The sequence below is a fragment of the Dendrobates tinctorius genome, unplaced genomic scaffold (genome assembly GCF_039654945.1).
Source record: "Dendrobates tinctorius isolate UK_male_01 unplaced genomic scaffold, ASM3965494v1 ptg000063l, whole genome shotgun sequence".
NCBI classification, from domain to species: domain Eukaryota; kingdom Metazoa; phylum Chordata; class Amphibia; order Anura; family Dendrobatidae; genus Dendrobates; species Dendrobates tinctorius.
The window spans coordinates 16736390-16749679 of NW_027361731.1; the positions used below are offsets into that span (position 1 = coordinate 16736390).

General features: G+C 47.9%; 2 protein-coding genes across 2 annotated transcripts in view; one reads left to right on the forward strand and one right to left on the reverse strand.

Annotated features, from left to right (window-relative positions):
• Positions 1-13290, reverse strand: part of LOC141094243 (uncharacterized) — a 1213871-nt gene that overhangs the window by 1101491 nt on the left and 99090 nt on the right. The window lies entirely within an intron of this gene.
• The window catches only part of LOC141094226 (uncharacterized), a 754752-nt gene that overhangs the window by 243842 nt on the left and 497620 nt on the right, over positions 1-13290 (forward strand). The gene's annotated exons all lie outside the window — the stretch shown is intronic.

Here is a 13290-nt window from a genome sequence, read left to right on the forward strand (position 1 = left end):
GGTCCGCCAAAAATTTTTCAAGACATCTTGCTGTGGCTTGGTGGGGCCACGAAAATTAAAAGCTTCTGGAGCTAACTCAGCAGGGTTATGAAGATTTGCTGTGGGTTGGTGGGTCCACAAAGTCCGCAGAGCCACTGTGAGGTCCTCAGAGCCGTCGAGAGGACCGCAGAGCCATCTGGAGCCGTGCAGAGCTTGGTAGAGTGGTACGGAGCCATGCAGAATGTTGCAGAGCGGTGCGAAGTGGCAGCAGCGGTGTGTGATCGGCAGCTGGATGTGCCAGGGGAGCAAGTGGCTGCAGCAGGAGCTGTGGCAGTGCCAGCGTAAGCTAGTGAGGTGCCGTAAAAGGACATTGGAGCTCAAGGTCATACAAACTCTTAAAGGTCCAGTGCAAGAGATATCAAGGTACTGTGTGAACTGGAGCCTGAGAGTGACGTGGGAGTCCACCGATTGAACCCCCAGAGATGGGTGAGGTCCCAAAAAAGGGGCAGTGACCCAAAAAGGGGTGTTTGCCAAAATGGGGTGGAGTCCGTAAAGGGAGCAGTAATCCAAATGGGTGGTTGCCCAAAAGGGGATCCAGTAATGAAGAGTAACGTCCAGCGAATAATCAAAAAATAAAATTTAACTTTTAATGCAAACAATGGCTTACCCACAGGTCGAAGCGAGTTGATCATTAGCAGCATTGAGCCAGTGTGTGTTTTGTGCTGGACATTAATTAAATGGAATTTTAACCATTGTTTGCACTAAAAGTAAAATTTTATTATTTGATTATTCGCTGGACGTTACTTTTCATTAAAAGGGATAATGGCCCAAAAGGCGGTGGAGTCCCGTAAAGTGGTAGTTACCCAAAAGAGGGTGGAGCATCTCAAACTTAGAGGTGTGGCACAGCTGGACTGTTGTCGGGGACAAGGGTACTATGTGTGTCCAATCTGCCGTATGAACTACCCACCTGGCAAGATGCTATGTGGGTGTGCCCTTCAGGTGAACGCAGAGGATATATTGGGACTGATCGATTCTGGGAACTTGGTGACTCTAGTGAGGGCTGTGCCCTTTAAATTTATAATGTCCAAAAGGAAGATCGAGATCACGTGCATCTATGGGTGCACTAGGGACTATTAAGTGGCCTTGGTGATCCTTGAGACGGTCAGGGACATTAAAGGTCATGAGGTCGCTATAGTCCCGAACTTAACCTGTCCGGTGATAGTAGGCCGGGACTCTACGCTGTTCTCAGACATGTGGGAGGGGGGAACTCCTCTACAGCAGGAGGATGGAGGCCTCACTACTGATGGGGTGACATACATTAAGGCAGTAACACCTCACAAAATGGACGGGTCAGATGTAGGGGTGACCGGAGGAAGGGATGCGTCTGTCCAGCTTACTGACCTGACGTCACCTGAAGTGTACCAGGGTATGACTAATAGCTATGTGGTAGGTGAAAAGTGTGGAGCTGACACCCAGTTAGGGAGCAGCTTGAGGGTTCACCATGTTATGAGATGTAATAATGAGGAGAATGCGCCCCCTAGAGTTGACAGTCCTAAGTAGGCATGACCAAGGAAAATGGTGGACGGACCCAACTTAGCGACATGATGGTAAAACAAACACAAGAAAATATGACCATTAGAAGTGGAGTCACTCAAGAGAAGGGATCTGAGACTAGCTTGAGTGAAGGTGACCCCAATATGGGATGTCTCTCTCTGAGAGTGGAGAGACAGTGTGTGACATCCATCTGGTGCGAGTCTGGACTGCAATTGAGACAGCCCCCCCGAGCAACCCCAAGACCCTTTACCCCTATACAGGGATCTGGAATTACAGCAGAGCCCAGTAGGTAGCTGTCTGTATAAGAGCAGCGGACCAGAGCAGGACGGTCGCCAGAAGGGATAAATTAACGGGACCGAAAGCATAGTCTAAACCAGGCCGGCGGCAGAGGTGCAAAATCGGCAGACAGTAGCAGAGTCAGAATCCAGGCCAAGGTCAGAGTCCTTAACCAGGAGGGCAGCAGAGGTACAAAATCGTCAGACAGTAGCAGAGTCAAAATCCAGGCCAAGGTCAGAGTATTAAACCAGGAGGGCAACAGAGGTACAAAATCGGCAGGCCGTAGCAGAGTCAAAATCCAGGCTAAGGTCAGGGATAGCAATAGCAAATAACACACTAGCACACTGGGGAAACCAAGACTATATCTGGTGGCCTGCAAGACAGGCCCCAAGGCATTTGAAGAATCAGGCTATCCCTCACAGGCTCACAGTCTGATGACGTCATTTGGACCGCCCCCAGGACCAGGCCAGATGGTGATGCACCAACCCCTTCATGACTGATAGAGGAGCGGAGCCTGCGCCCACCAGATGCCTGTGCAGGAGCCCTTTCTCTGTCACCACCACCCAGGGGCGAACCACGGCACCTCCTAGTGGCCGAGGCAGGAACAGCAGTCCTCGAGTCTGACGGCAACGTGACTGTCCGGCGCCTCCCAGTGTCCGAGACCGGAACAGCAGTCCTCGAGTCTGACGGCGACATGACAGTCCGGTGTCTCCCAGTGGCCGAAGCAGGAACAGCAGTCCCTGTGTCTGACGCCTACGTGACAGTACCCCCCTTCTAAGAGGGACCTCCGGACCCTCAAAACCTGGTTTGTTAGGGTGAAGGTGAAATTTCCTGATCAACCCCTTGGCATGAATGTCACCGGCAGGGACCCAGGACTAGAGATGAGCGACTTTGCCTTTTTTCAGGTCGAGTCGGGTTTCATGAAACCCGACTTTCGCAAAAGTCGGGTCGAATGAAATCGACCGATTATCGTGAAAAGTCGAAGGCCGACTGAAACACGAAACCCAATGCAAGTCAATGAGGAAGCAAAGTCAGCAGGGAGTGGAGGACAGGAAACACACCTACAGTGCCCTTTTGAATGCCTAAAACATCAATTCTGATTACTGAAGCTTTTCAACCTTAATTTACTTCATAGTACTAGTTACGTACTGAAAAATGGGGGCTATTTGGCAAAATTTGTGGGGGGGGATAGGGCTGGTTCCAGGTTTTCATGTGCCCTGGGCCAAAGAGTGTCACTGGGCTCCTTTAACACATACCACAATTCATGATCCTCTGATACGGCAGAGAAATAGCGGTACAGTACAATGAAAAATTACTCCATACAGTATTATGGCCACTGCATAGTGCGCCATACAGAGTAATGAGGCCCATATATTTCTCCATACAGAATCATTGGTCCCATATAATGTTCAATACAGTATATGATGAGCTCCACATAATGCTACAGTATATGTTGGTCCCCATGGATGAAGCTCCACTGTCTTATGGGCCCAAACAATGCTCCATATATAATGGACCCCATTTCTAATGCTCCAGTGTATAATGGGCCCTGTAAATGCTGCTCCAGTGTCTGATGTCCACCTTTGGAATGCTCTAGTGTATGGTGGGCCCCATATATCATTCTCCAGAGTATAGTGCTCTCCAAAAATTGCTCCCAACCTTTAAAACAATTAAATAAGTCTCCTCGCTAGGGAATCCATGTACTCTGGACTCCTTGTCGTCCCCATCTTCCATCTCTCTGCACTTGGACTGTTTAGGCAGAGGGCGTACAGACGTGATGTCATCGCGCTCTCTGACCAGAATGTCACTGTCAGGAAACGCGAAGACGTCACGGCGGTGGAGCAGGGAGAGGTAAGTATTTCAACTTTGCAAGTGCTGTGATCCTGAGCAAGCAGGGGGGCCACTCGTTGGGGCCCACCGTCTGAGCCTGCCTCCTGTTATATAGACCTACGTTTTTAATGTGTAAACTATGCTATACATACCGGTTATCCAGTGATACGGTACCCTTTCTCACCTTTGCCCAATCATGCCTAATCCATACTGGGCCTGAGACCGTCTGAGCCTGCCTCCTGATATATAGACATAGGTTTTTAATGTATAAACTATGCTACATATATACAGTTGTGGCCAAAAGTATTGACACCCCTGCAATTTTGTCAGATAATACTCAGTTTCTTCCTGAAAATTATTGCAAACACAAATTCTTTGTTATTATTATCTTCATTTAATTTGTCTTAAATGAAAAAACACAAAAAGAATTGTCCTAAAGCCAAATTGGATATATATAGTTCCACACCAAACATAAAAAAGAGGGTGGACAAAAGTATTGGCACTGTTCAAAAAATCATGTGATGCTTCTCTAATTTGTGTAATTAACAGCACCTGTAACTTACCTGTGGCACCTAACAGGTGTTGGCAATAATTAAATCACACTTGCAGCCAGTTGACATGGATTAAAGTTGACTCAACCTCTGACCTGTGTCCTTGTGTGTACCACATTGAGCATGGAGAAAAGAAAGAAGACCAAAGAACTGTCTGAGGACTTGAGAAACCAAATTGTGAGGAAGCATGAGCAATCTCAAGGCTACAAGTCCATCTCCAAAGGCCTGAATGTTCCTGTGTCTACCGTGCGCAGTGTCATCAAGAAGTTTAAAGCCCATGGCACTGTGGCTAACCTCCCTAGATGTGGACGGAAAAGAAAAATTGACAAGAGATTTCAACGCAAGATTGTGCGGATGTTGGATAAAGAACCTCGACTAACATCCAAACAAGTTCAAGCTGCCCTGCAGTCCGAGGGTACTACAGTGCCAACCCGTACTATCCGTCGGTGTCTGAATGAAAAGGGACTGTATGGTAGGAGACCCAGGAAGACCCCACTTCTTACCCCGAGACATAAAAAAGCCAGGCTGGAGTTTGCCAAAACTTTCCTGAAAAAGCCTAAAATGTTTTGGAAGAATGTTCTCTAGTCAGATGAGACAAAAGTAGCTTTTTGGGCAAAGGCATGAACATAGAGTTTACAGGAGAAAAAAGAGGCATTCAAAGAAAAAAACACGGTCCCTACAGTCAAACATGGCAGAGGTTCCCTGATGTTTTGGGGTTGCTTTGCTGCCTCTGGCACTGGACTGCTTGACCGTGTGCATGGCATTATGAAGTCTGAAGACTACCAACAAACTTTGCAGCATAATGTAGGGCCCAGTGTGAGAAAGCTGGGTCTCCCTCAGAGGCCATGGGTCTTCCAGCAGGACAATAACCCAAAACACACTTCAAAAAGCACTAGAAAATGGTTTGAGAGAAAGCACTGGAGACTTCTAAGGTGGCCAGCAATGAGTCCAGACCTGAATCCCATAGAAAACCTGTGGAGAGATCTAAAAATGGCAGTTTGGAGAAGGCACCCTTCAAATATCAGGACCTGGAGCAGTTTGCCAAAGAAGAATGGTCTAAAATTCCAGCAGAGCATTGTAAGAAATTCATTGATGTTTACCGGAAGCGGTTGGTCGCAGTTATTTTGGCTAAAGGTTGTGCAACCAAGTATTAGGCTGAGGGTGCCAATACTTTTGTCTGGCCCATTTTTGGAGTTTTGTGTGAAATGATCAATGTTTTGCTTTTTGCTTCATTCTCTTTTGTGTTTTTTCATTTAAGACAAATTAAATGAAGATAATAATACCAAAGAATTTGTGTTTGCAATCATTTTCAGGAAGAAACTGAGTATTATCTGACAAAATTGCAGGGGTGTCAATACTTTTGGCCACAACTGTACATGTTACCCGGTGAAACTGTACCCTTTATCAACTTTCTAGAATCTAATAATAAGTCATTCACCAGTTCCATGCATTCATCATCACACACACAAGTTATAACAACTGCGACTCTTTTATAGCGGCGTCCTTCCCGGACCTTCCCAGTGGACCAATCCGAGCAGGAACGGGATCGCAACGTCATCTGTTGTGAGTTCATTTTCCCCTTCACCATTGAGGTCTGATGAACTCCCTCTTCTGGTGAAGTAGGGTAGTGAGGCTGATTACCAAGCACCTGAGCTGAATGATGATGACTGGGTGACTGAAATTGCTGACTGGATATAAGGCAGCCGACGCCCTTCTGCTTGCGGGTGATTTCTCTGAGGGATTCTTGGAGACCAGTCTTATTCCTGCTCCTCAAAAGCTAAGTTTTCTGCTCTGCTTTTTGCATTTGTGTTTTGGTTTTGTTTTGCATTGTTTTTCTGGATTTCTGCCATTTCCTGCTGGTGTGAGCTGAATTCCTTTTTGCTCTGTCTTCAGAAAATACCTGAGTACTGATATAGTCTTTTTGAAGCCTAGCGTCTTCAGGGCCTTTTTCCCTATCAGCCTGTTGGCTCTTGTTTTTGATAGGGTTTTGGCGGATTGCAGACAGCAGCTTTTCTATTCTGTCCTATTTAGTTAGCTTGGGCCCCATCATTTGCTCAGCCTATCTTTCTATCTGTGTGAGTGTTTTTTCATCTTGCTTCACCGTCATTATATGTTGGTATGTTGGGGGCTGCCTATTGCTTTGGGGTCTGCTCGGGGGCAGTTTAGATTTCCCTTTCTGCCTTTAGGCTATCTAGTTCTCCGGCTGTGATCGAGGGGTCTAGGGCACCGTAGGAACCCCCCACGGCTACTGCTAGTTGTTGTTGATAGGTTCAGGGGTCTGCAATCCGATAGCTGCCAACTTCTCTGGTTTTCTGGACTTAGCCAGTATTTCTGTTTTTGCCTCCTACGGTGACTCATTCATAACAGTCATCAAAGGTCATTGCCGCAATGCATCACTGGGAACAGGACCTGCCGGAGCATGGCGGAGGCCTGGGGACGCTGCGCGGGACGTCAGAAGGTGAATATAACCTGATTTTTAATTTTTTTATTATTTTTAACATTAGATCTTTTTACTACTGACCCTGCATAGGCAGCCTCAATAATAAAAAGTTTGTCACACTAGTCAATCAAACACTATGTTTGACGAGTGTGACCAACCTGTCAATCATTTGTTCAAGCGATGCTACAGATCGCTTGGTAAATGCTAGCATTCTGCAAGCTAATTACGCTTGCAAATCACTAGTTTTTCCATGGGAAAATCGCGGGAATTTAAAATGAGATTTTCCCGCGGAATGGAATTCCTGAATTCTCGAGGTAACTTCTGCGGGAGTTCCGCTACGTGTGAACCCAGCCTAATAAGATAATAAGTGTTATCTGCATTATCTGACAGTCTACTAACTGGTTGACTGGTTGTGTATTCTGTGCGGTTTTAGTGCTGTGATCATCGTGGATTAGCAGTGCTTAGTATAAGGCTGTTTTTTATGTTTATGTAGTTGGCTTCAGGCGTTCCTGGACTGTCAGTGGGCACTGCAGTCCTCATCCTCATAAGTTATATTAATTCCTTTTTTTGCCGCACGGATTCGCATAAAATCGACAGTGTAGTGCACAGCCAGTGTAAACCTATGGGAAATGGAGATTTCTTATGCACATGCTGCGGAAAAATCCGAGCAGAAACGCTGCGTTTTTTTTCCTGCAGCATATCAATTCTTTTTGTGGATCTGCAGCATTTCTACACCCATTGATTTCCATTGAATCAGGCACATCCGCAGAAGTAAAAAATATCTGCGAATTTCCTGCGGAAGGGGGTGCTAGATGCGCTGCAGATCGGGAGGAGGGAAGTGTGTGAGTGGGGTGTAGGTGGAGCTATGTGCGTATATGTGTGTGCGGGATCTGCGTGTATGTGTGTGTGCCAGTGTCTGCATGAATCTGTGTCTGTGTGCGGAGGTCTGCGGAGCTGTGTGTCCCTGTGTGTGCATATCTGCTGTGCAGCCTGTTGTGAGTTCATTTTCCGGTCCACCAGTTGTGAGTTCTTCCAGGCTCCCTCTGGTGGTAACTGGAGGTAGTGAGGCTGATTTAATCAGTAGAGATCTGCCACCTGATAATGAGGATGACGATTGGACCTCAGGAATCTCAGACTGGATTTAAGACAGCTGACGCCCTATTCTGGTGCTGGTGATTCCTTCTGGCTTTTCAGGTCCTGGTTTTCAGCTCTGTTCCAGTCAATTCAAGCTAAGTTTTTCTGCTAATGTTCACACTTGATTTTGTTGGTCTATTCACTTTTTTGTGTGGTCAGCCTGCCCCGGCTGGGGCTGGGCTGAATTTCCACTCTTATTTATCTGTATTTGCAAATTTGCTTTTTTGTCCCTTATTAGATTGGCCTCTTTTTGCTCTGTCTCAGAATATTTCAGAGTGCTGATATAGTGGGAGAAGTCTAGTGACTTCAGGGTTAATTTTGCCATCAGAAGTGTTGGACTTTATTTTTGTAGGGTTTTTGGCAGATTGCAGACAGTGTCTTTCCTTTCCTATCCTTTCTAGTTAGTTTGGGCCCCATCGTTTGTTCAGCCTATTTTCCTGCCTGTGTTTGTGCTTTCATCTTGATTCATCGTCAATACATGTGTGGGGGCTGTCTTTCCTTTGGGGTCTGCTCTGGGGCAGTTAGTTTTCCCCTTTTCTTGCTTTAGGCTTATTTAGTCCTCCGGCTGTGACGAAGCGTCTAGGACCATCGTAGGTACGCTCCATGGCTGCTGCTAGTTGTGTGGTTAGGATCAGGGATCTGCAATCTGCACAGTTACCAATAGAGTTGAGCGAAACGAGTCGAAAAAATTCAAAAGTCGCCGACTTTTGGCAAAGTCGGGTTTCATGAAACGAAACCCGACCCTAGGATGAGGTCGGCCACGAGGTCGGCGACTTACGCGCCAAAGTCGCGTTTCAAAAGTTTGTTTTGCGCTCTTTTTCAGCCAATCAGGATCCACGGACACTGTGGGCAACGTGATGACATAGGCACGGGTCACCACCATCTTTCAGAAGGGCATGCAAGTGATTGGCTTGCTTTGGTGGGCGTCACAGGGGGTATAAAAGGGCGTGCATGCCGACCGCCATCTTACTTCTGCCGATCTTAGTATAGGGAGAGGTTGCTGCTGATTCTGTAGGGAGAGCGTTAGGCAGGGAAGAAGACAAAAAAACTGCTTCTGCTGCTAGCGATTTGGCCTGCACAACACACCAGTCACTGTGTGTGCAGTGCAAGGGGAGGCTATATAGTGGTGTATCAGTGGTGTTGGTTGTTGGGCTGCCTTCTAAGGCTTCCTGACATTCCTGCATTGCTGTTTACCCACTGCTCCGCAAACTGCTTTTTTAAAAGCAATCCCAATTTTTTTTTTTTGACCTGCTGAGAAGACAAAAAAACTGCTTCTGCTGCTAGCAATTTGGCCTGCACAACACACCAGTCACTGTGTGTGCAGTGCAAGGGGAGGCTATATAGTGGTGTATCAGTGGTGTTGGTTGTTGGGCTGCCTTCTAAGGCTTCCTGACATTCCTGCATTGCTGTTTACCCACTGCTCCGCAAACTGCTTTTTTAAAAGCAATCCAATCTCCCTTATCCTCTAGTCACTTTTGTCACAGCTGTGCCATCGAGCCTGTCACATAGCGCTCAGATATTCATTGGGCCTCACACAATCCAAAAGTGTCCAGTGTCCAAAAGTGTGTGCAGAGATTCAAAATCTCCCTTATCCTCTAGTCACTTTGGTCACAGCTGTGCCATCGAGCCTGTCACATAGCGCTCAGATATCAGTGGGCCTCACACAATCCAAAAGTGTCCATCCAGTGTCCAAAAGTGTGTGCAGAGATTCAAAATCTCCCTTATCCTCTAGTCACTTTTGTCACAGCTGTGCCATCGAGCCTGTCACATAGCGCTCAGATATTCATTGGGTCTCACACAATCCAAAAGTGTCCAGTGTCCAAAAGTGTGTGCAGAGATTCAAAATCTCCCTTATCCTCTAGTCACTTTGGTCACAGCTGTGCCATCGAGCCTGTCACATAGCGCTCAGATATCAGTGGGCCTCACACAATCCAAAAGTGTCCATCCAGTGTCCAAAAGTGTGTGCAGAGATTCAAAATCTCCCTTATCCTCTAGTCACTTTTGTCACAGCTGTGCCATGGAGCCTGTCACATAGCGCTCAGATATTCATTGGGCCTCACACAATCCAAAAGTGTCCAGTGTCCAAAAGTGTGTGCAGAGATTCAAAATCTCCCTTATCCTCTAGTCACTTTGGTCACAGCTGTGCCATCGAGCCTGTCACATAGCGCTCAGATATCAGTGGGCCTCACACAATCCAAAAGTGTCCATCCAGTGTCCAAAAGTGTGTGCAGAGATTCAAAACCTCCCTTATCCTCTAGTCACTTTGGTCACAGCTGTGCCATCGAGCCTGTCACATAGCGCTCAGATATCAGTGGGCCTCACACAATCCAAAAGTGTCCAGTGTCCACAAGTGTCTGCAGAAATTCAAAATCTCCCCTGTCCTATAGACACCTTGTACCTTGTTTTACATTGCTATATAGTTTGTTGGATTTTGTCTGCATTTCTACCAAAAATGAGGAAGGCTGGTGGAAGAGGCCATGGAATTGGGCGGGAGTTGGCAGCTGGTAATGATGGTGTTGGTGGTGGATCTGATGGTAGTGGCAAGAGCAAAATAGGACCGAATGCAGGAGGTGCTGACCCTGCGTCATCGTCTGGCTACATAAGGCCTCGAACACTTAGTTTTCTAGGAGTTGGCAAACCGCTTTTAAAGCCAGAGCATCAGGAAAAAGTTTTGTCTTACATTGCTGACTCAGCCTCCAGCTCTATCGCCTCCTCTTCTTCAGTTGTAAAAAGTAAAAGCACTGAGTCGTCATTGGAGGCTCATGTTCATGAACCACACCTTTCCTTGTGTCCTTCACCCCAACCAAGATTGAAGGATGACGCAGGCCATACTACTGATTACTCCATGGAGCTGTTTTCACATACCATGCCTGGATTATCAAGTGAAATGGTGAATTACCCAGGCCAAGATGAATCTGACATGGAGTGCACTGATGCACAGCCACTGATGGATGATTCTGCTGGTACATTCACTCAGAGCACTACATTGTCCTCGCAGTGTACAGAGCCAGATTCTGACCCTGATGAGACTCAGGTGCCCCTTCCCGCACACTATACCACCATACACGGTGACACAGAGGAAGGTGCACATGACATAGAAGAGGAGGTGATGGATGACCCAGTTGTTGACCCAGATTGGCATCCATTGGGGGAAGAGGGTGCTGCTTCCAATAGCTCAGATGAGGAGCATCCACAGCAGACATCGACATCGCAACAGCTGTTATCTGGCAGGCCCGGAGCACTCCAAAGACGGGTTCCAAACATCAAAAGAGTTGCTGGACAGCTTGTCCAGAGGTCAAAAGATCACAGCGTGCTAGGCCGCAAAATGTCTGCCAAAGTAGGAAGAGTGCAGTGTGGCACTTTTTTTAACAAAATCCTCATGATCAGGCCAAGGTTATCTGTAAGAAGTGCGCAAAGACCTTTAGCCGAGGGAAAAATCTGAAAAATTTGAATACCAGTTGCATGCTTAGACATTTAACCAGCATGCACTTGCAAGCGTGGACACAACACCAAACCTCAAGTGCCACATGTGCAACTGATCACAACGAAGGTAGTCAGCAGCGCTACATTGTTTCCCCCACTGTAAGCCCACCGGTTAGCACAGCAGCAAATGTTGAGGTGTCGTTGCAAGACCACAGCAGTCAGGGAATCCCACTGTTATATCAACGAAAGACTGATTCTAGGCCATCAGAAAGAACACCAACTCCATCACCATCATCAACCCTCTCTCAGTCCGCCCTGTCCACCGCTACTTCCACCATATGCAGCTCTCAAGTCCAGCTCACCCTCCCAGACACTATGAGTAGGTCAAGAAAGTACTCAGTCTCTCATCCGCGTACACTGGGTTTGAACGCCCACATTGCCAAACTAATCTCGTTTGAGATGATGCCCTTTCGGTTGGTGGAAAGCACAGCTTTCCGCGAACTCATGGCCTATGCAGTACCACGCTATGACCTACCCAGTCGCCACTTCTTCTCTCGCAAAGCCATCCCAGCCCTCCACCATCATGTGAAAGACCGCATTGCCCATGCACTCAAGCAGTCAGTGAGCGGAAAGGTGCACCTCACAACTGATGCATGGTCCAGTCGGCATGGCCAGGGCCGTTACGTGTCCATCACTGCGCACTGGGTTAATGTGGTGGATGCAGGGTCCACAGGGGACAGCGGTGGTGGGACAGTGCTGCCTAGCCCATGGTATAGGAAACAGTTGGCTGTAGGCGTTCGACCCTCCTCCTCCTCCTCCAGAAGCGAAAGCTCGTCCACAGAGCGCAGTCGTACGAGCACTCCATCTGCAGCTGCCACTGTTGCACACGATGTGTCCCCCTATCGAGCAGCTAGTGGAAAGCGTCAGCAGGCTGTGTTGCAGATGATATGTTTGGGCGACAGACACACCGCCGAGGTGCTGGCCGAGTACTTGAAGCGACAAACTGAGTCATGGCTGGGCAGTGTACATCTTGAGGCAGGCAAGGTAGTTAGTGATAACGGCCGTAATTTTGTGGCAGCCATAGCCCTTTCAAAACTCAGCCACATACCTTGCTTGGCTCACACCTTGAACCTGGTGGTGCAGTGCTTCCTCAAAAATTATCCGGAGTTAACAGCCCTGCTCCAGAAGGTGCGAAGACTGTGCGCGCACATCCGCCGGTCGCCTGTACACTCCGTTCGTATGCAGAAGCTGCAGCGATTGCTCCACCTTCCCAACCACCGCCTCATTATCGACATTGCAACAAGGTGGAACTCCACCCTGCACATGGTGGAGCGGCTGTGCGAGCAGAGGCAGGCCATAATGCATTTGTGGGAGGATACACAGCCAGGCACTTTGAGAGCAGACATGGAGTTGACAGGTGTCCAGTGGTCGAAGCTGAAAGACCTTTGTAAAGTCCTTCAGTGTTTTGAGGAATGCACACGGCTGGTAAGCGCAGACGACGCCATCCTAAGCATGAGCATCCCACTTATGCGTCTGCTCATGCAAACTTTGACGCACCTTAAGGAGCAGGCGTCTGCAGCCAATGTTGATGAGGAGGAAGAGGAGGAGGGAATCCTTGATGACATTCAGCCATTGTCTGCTCAGGGACCTCTCCTGGACGAGGTGGAGGAAGAAGAGGAGGAGGAGGATGATGATGGGGATGATTACTTAGGGGAGGAGGATGCATCTCGTGGGGCAAGTGAAAATGTTGGCGTGGCAAGGTCTGGTACAGGGTTTGTGCGTGACTGGAGGGATGTGGATTTGCCAGAAAGTGCTCCTCCACCCAGCACTCGCAGTGCATCATTGACACCGGGAACATTGGCCCACATGTCAGATTATGCCTTGCGGATCCTAAAAAGGGACCCCCGCATTGCCAAAATGATGAACGATGACGACTACTGGTTGGCCAGCATCCTGGATCCACGCTATAAAGGCAAATTACAAAACATCATGCCACAGGAGAACCTTGACCTAATATTGGCTAATAAACAAGCAACTCTGGTAAATCGGTTGCTTGAGGCATTCCCAGCACACAGCAGCGGTGATGGTTCTCACACGACCCGT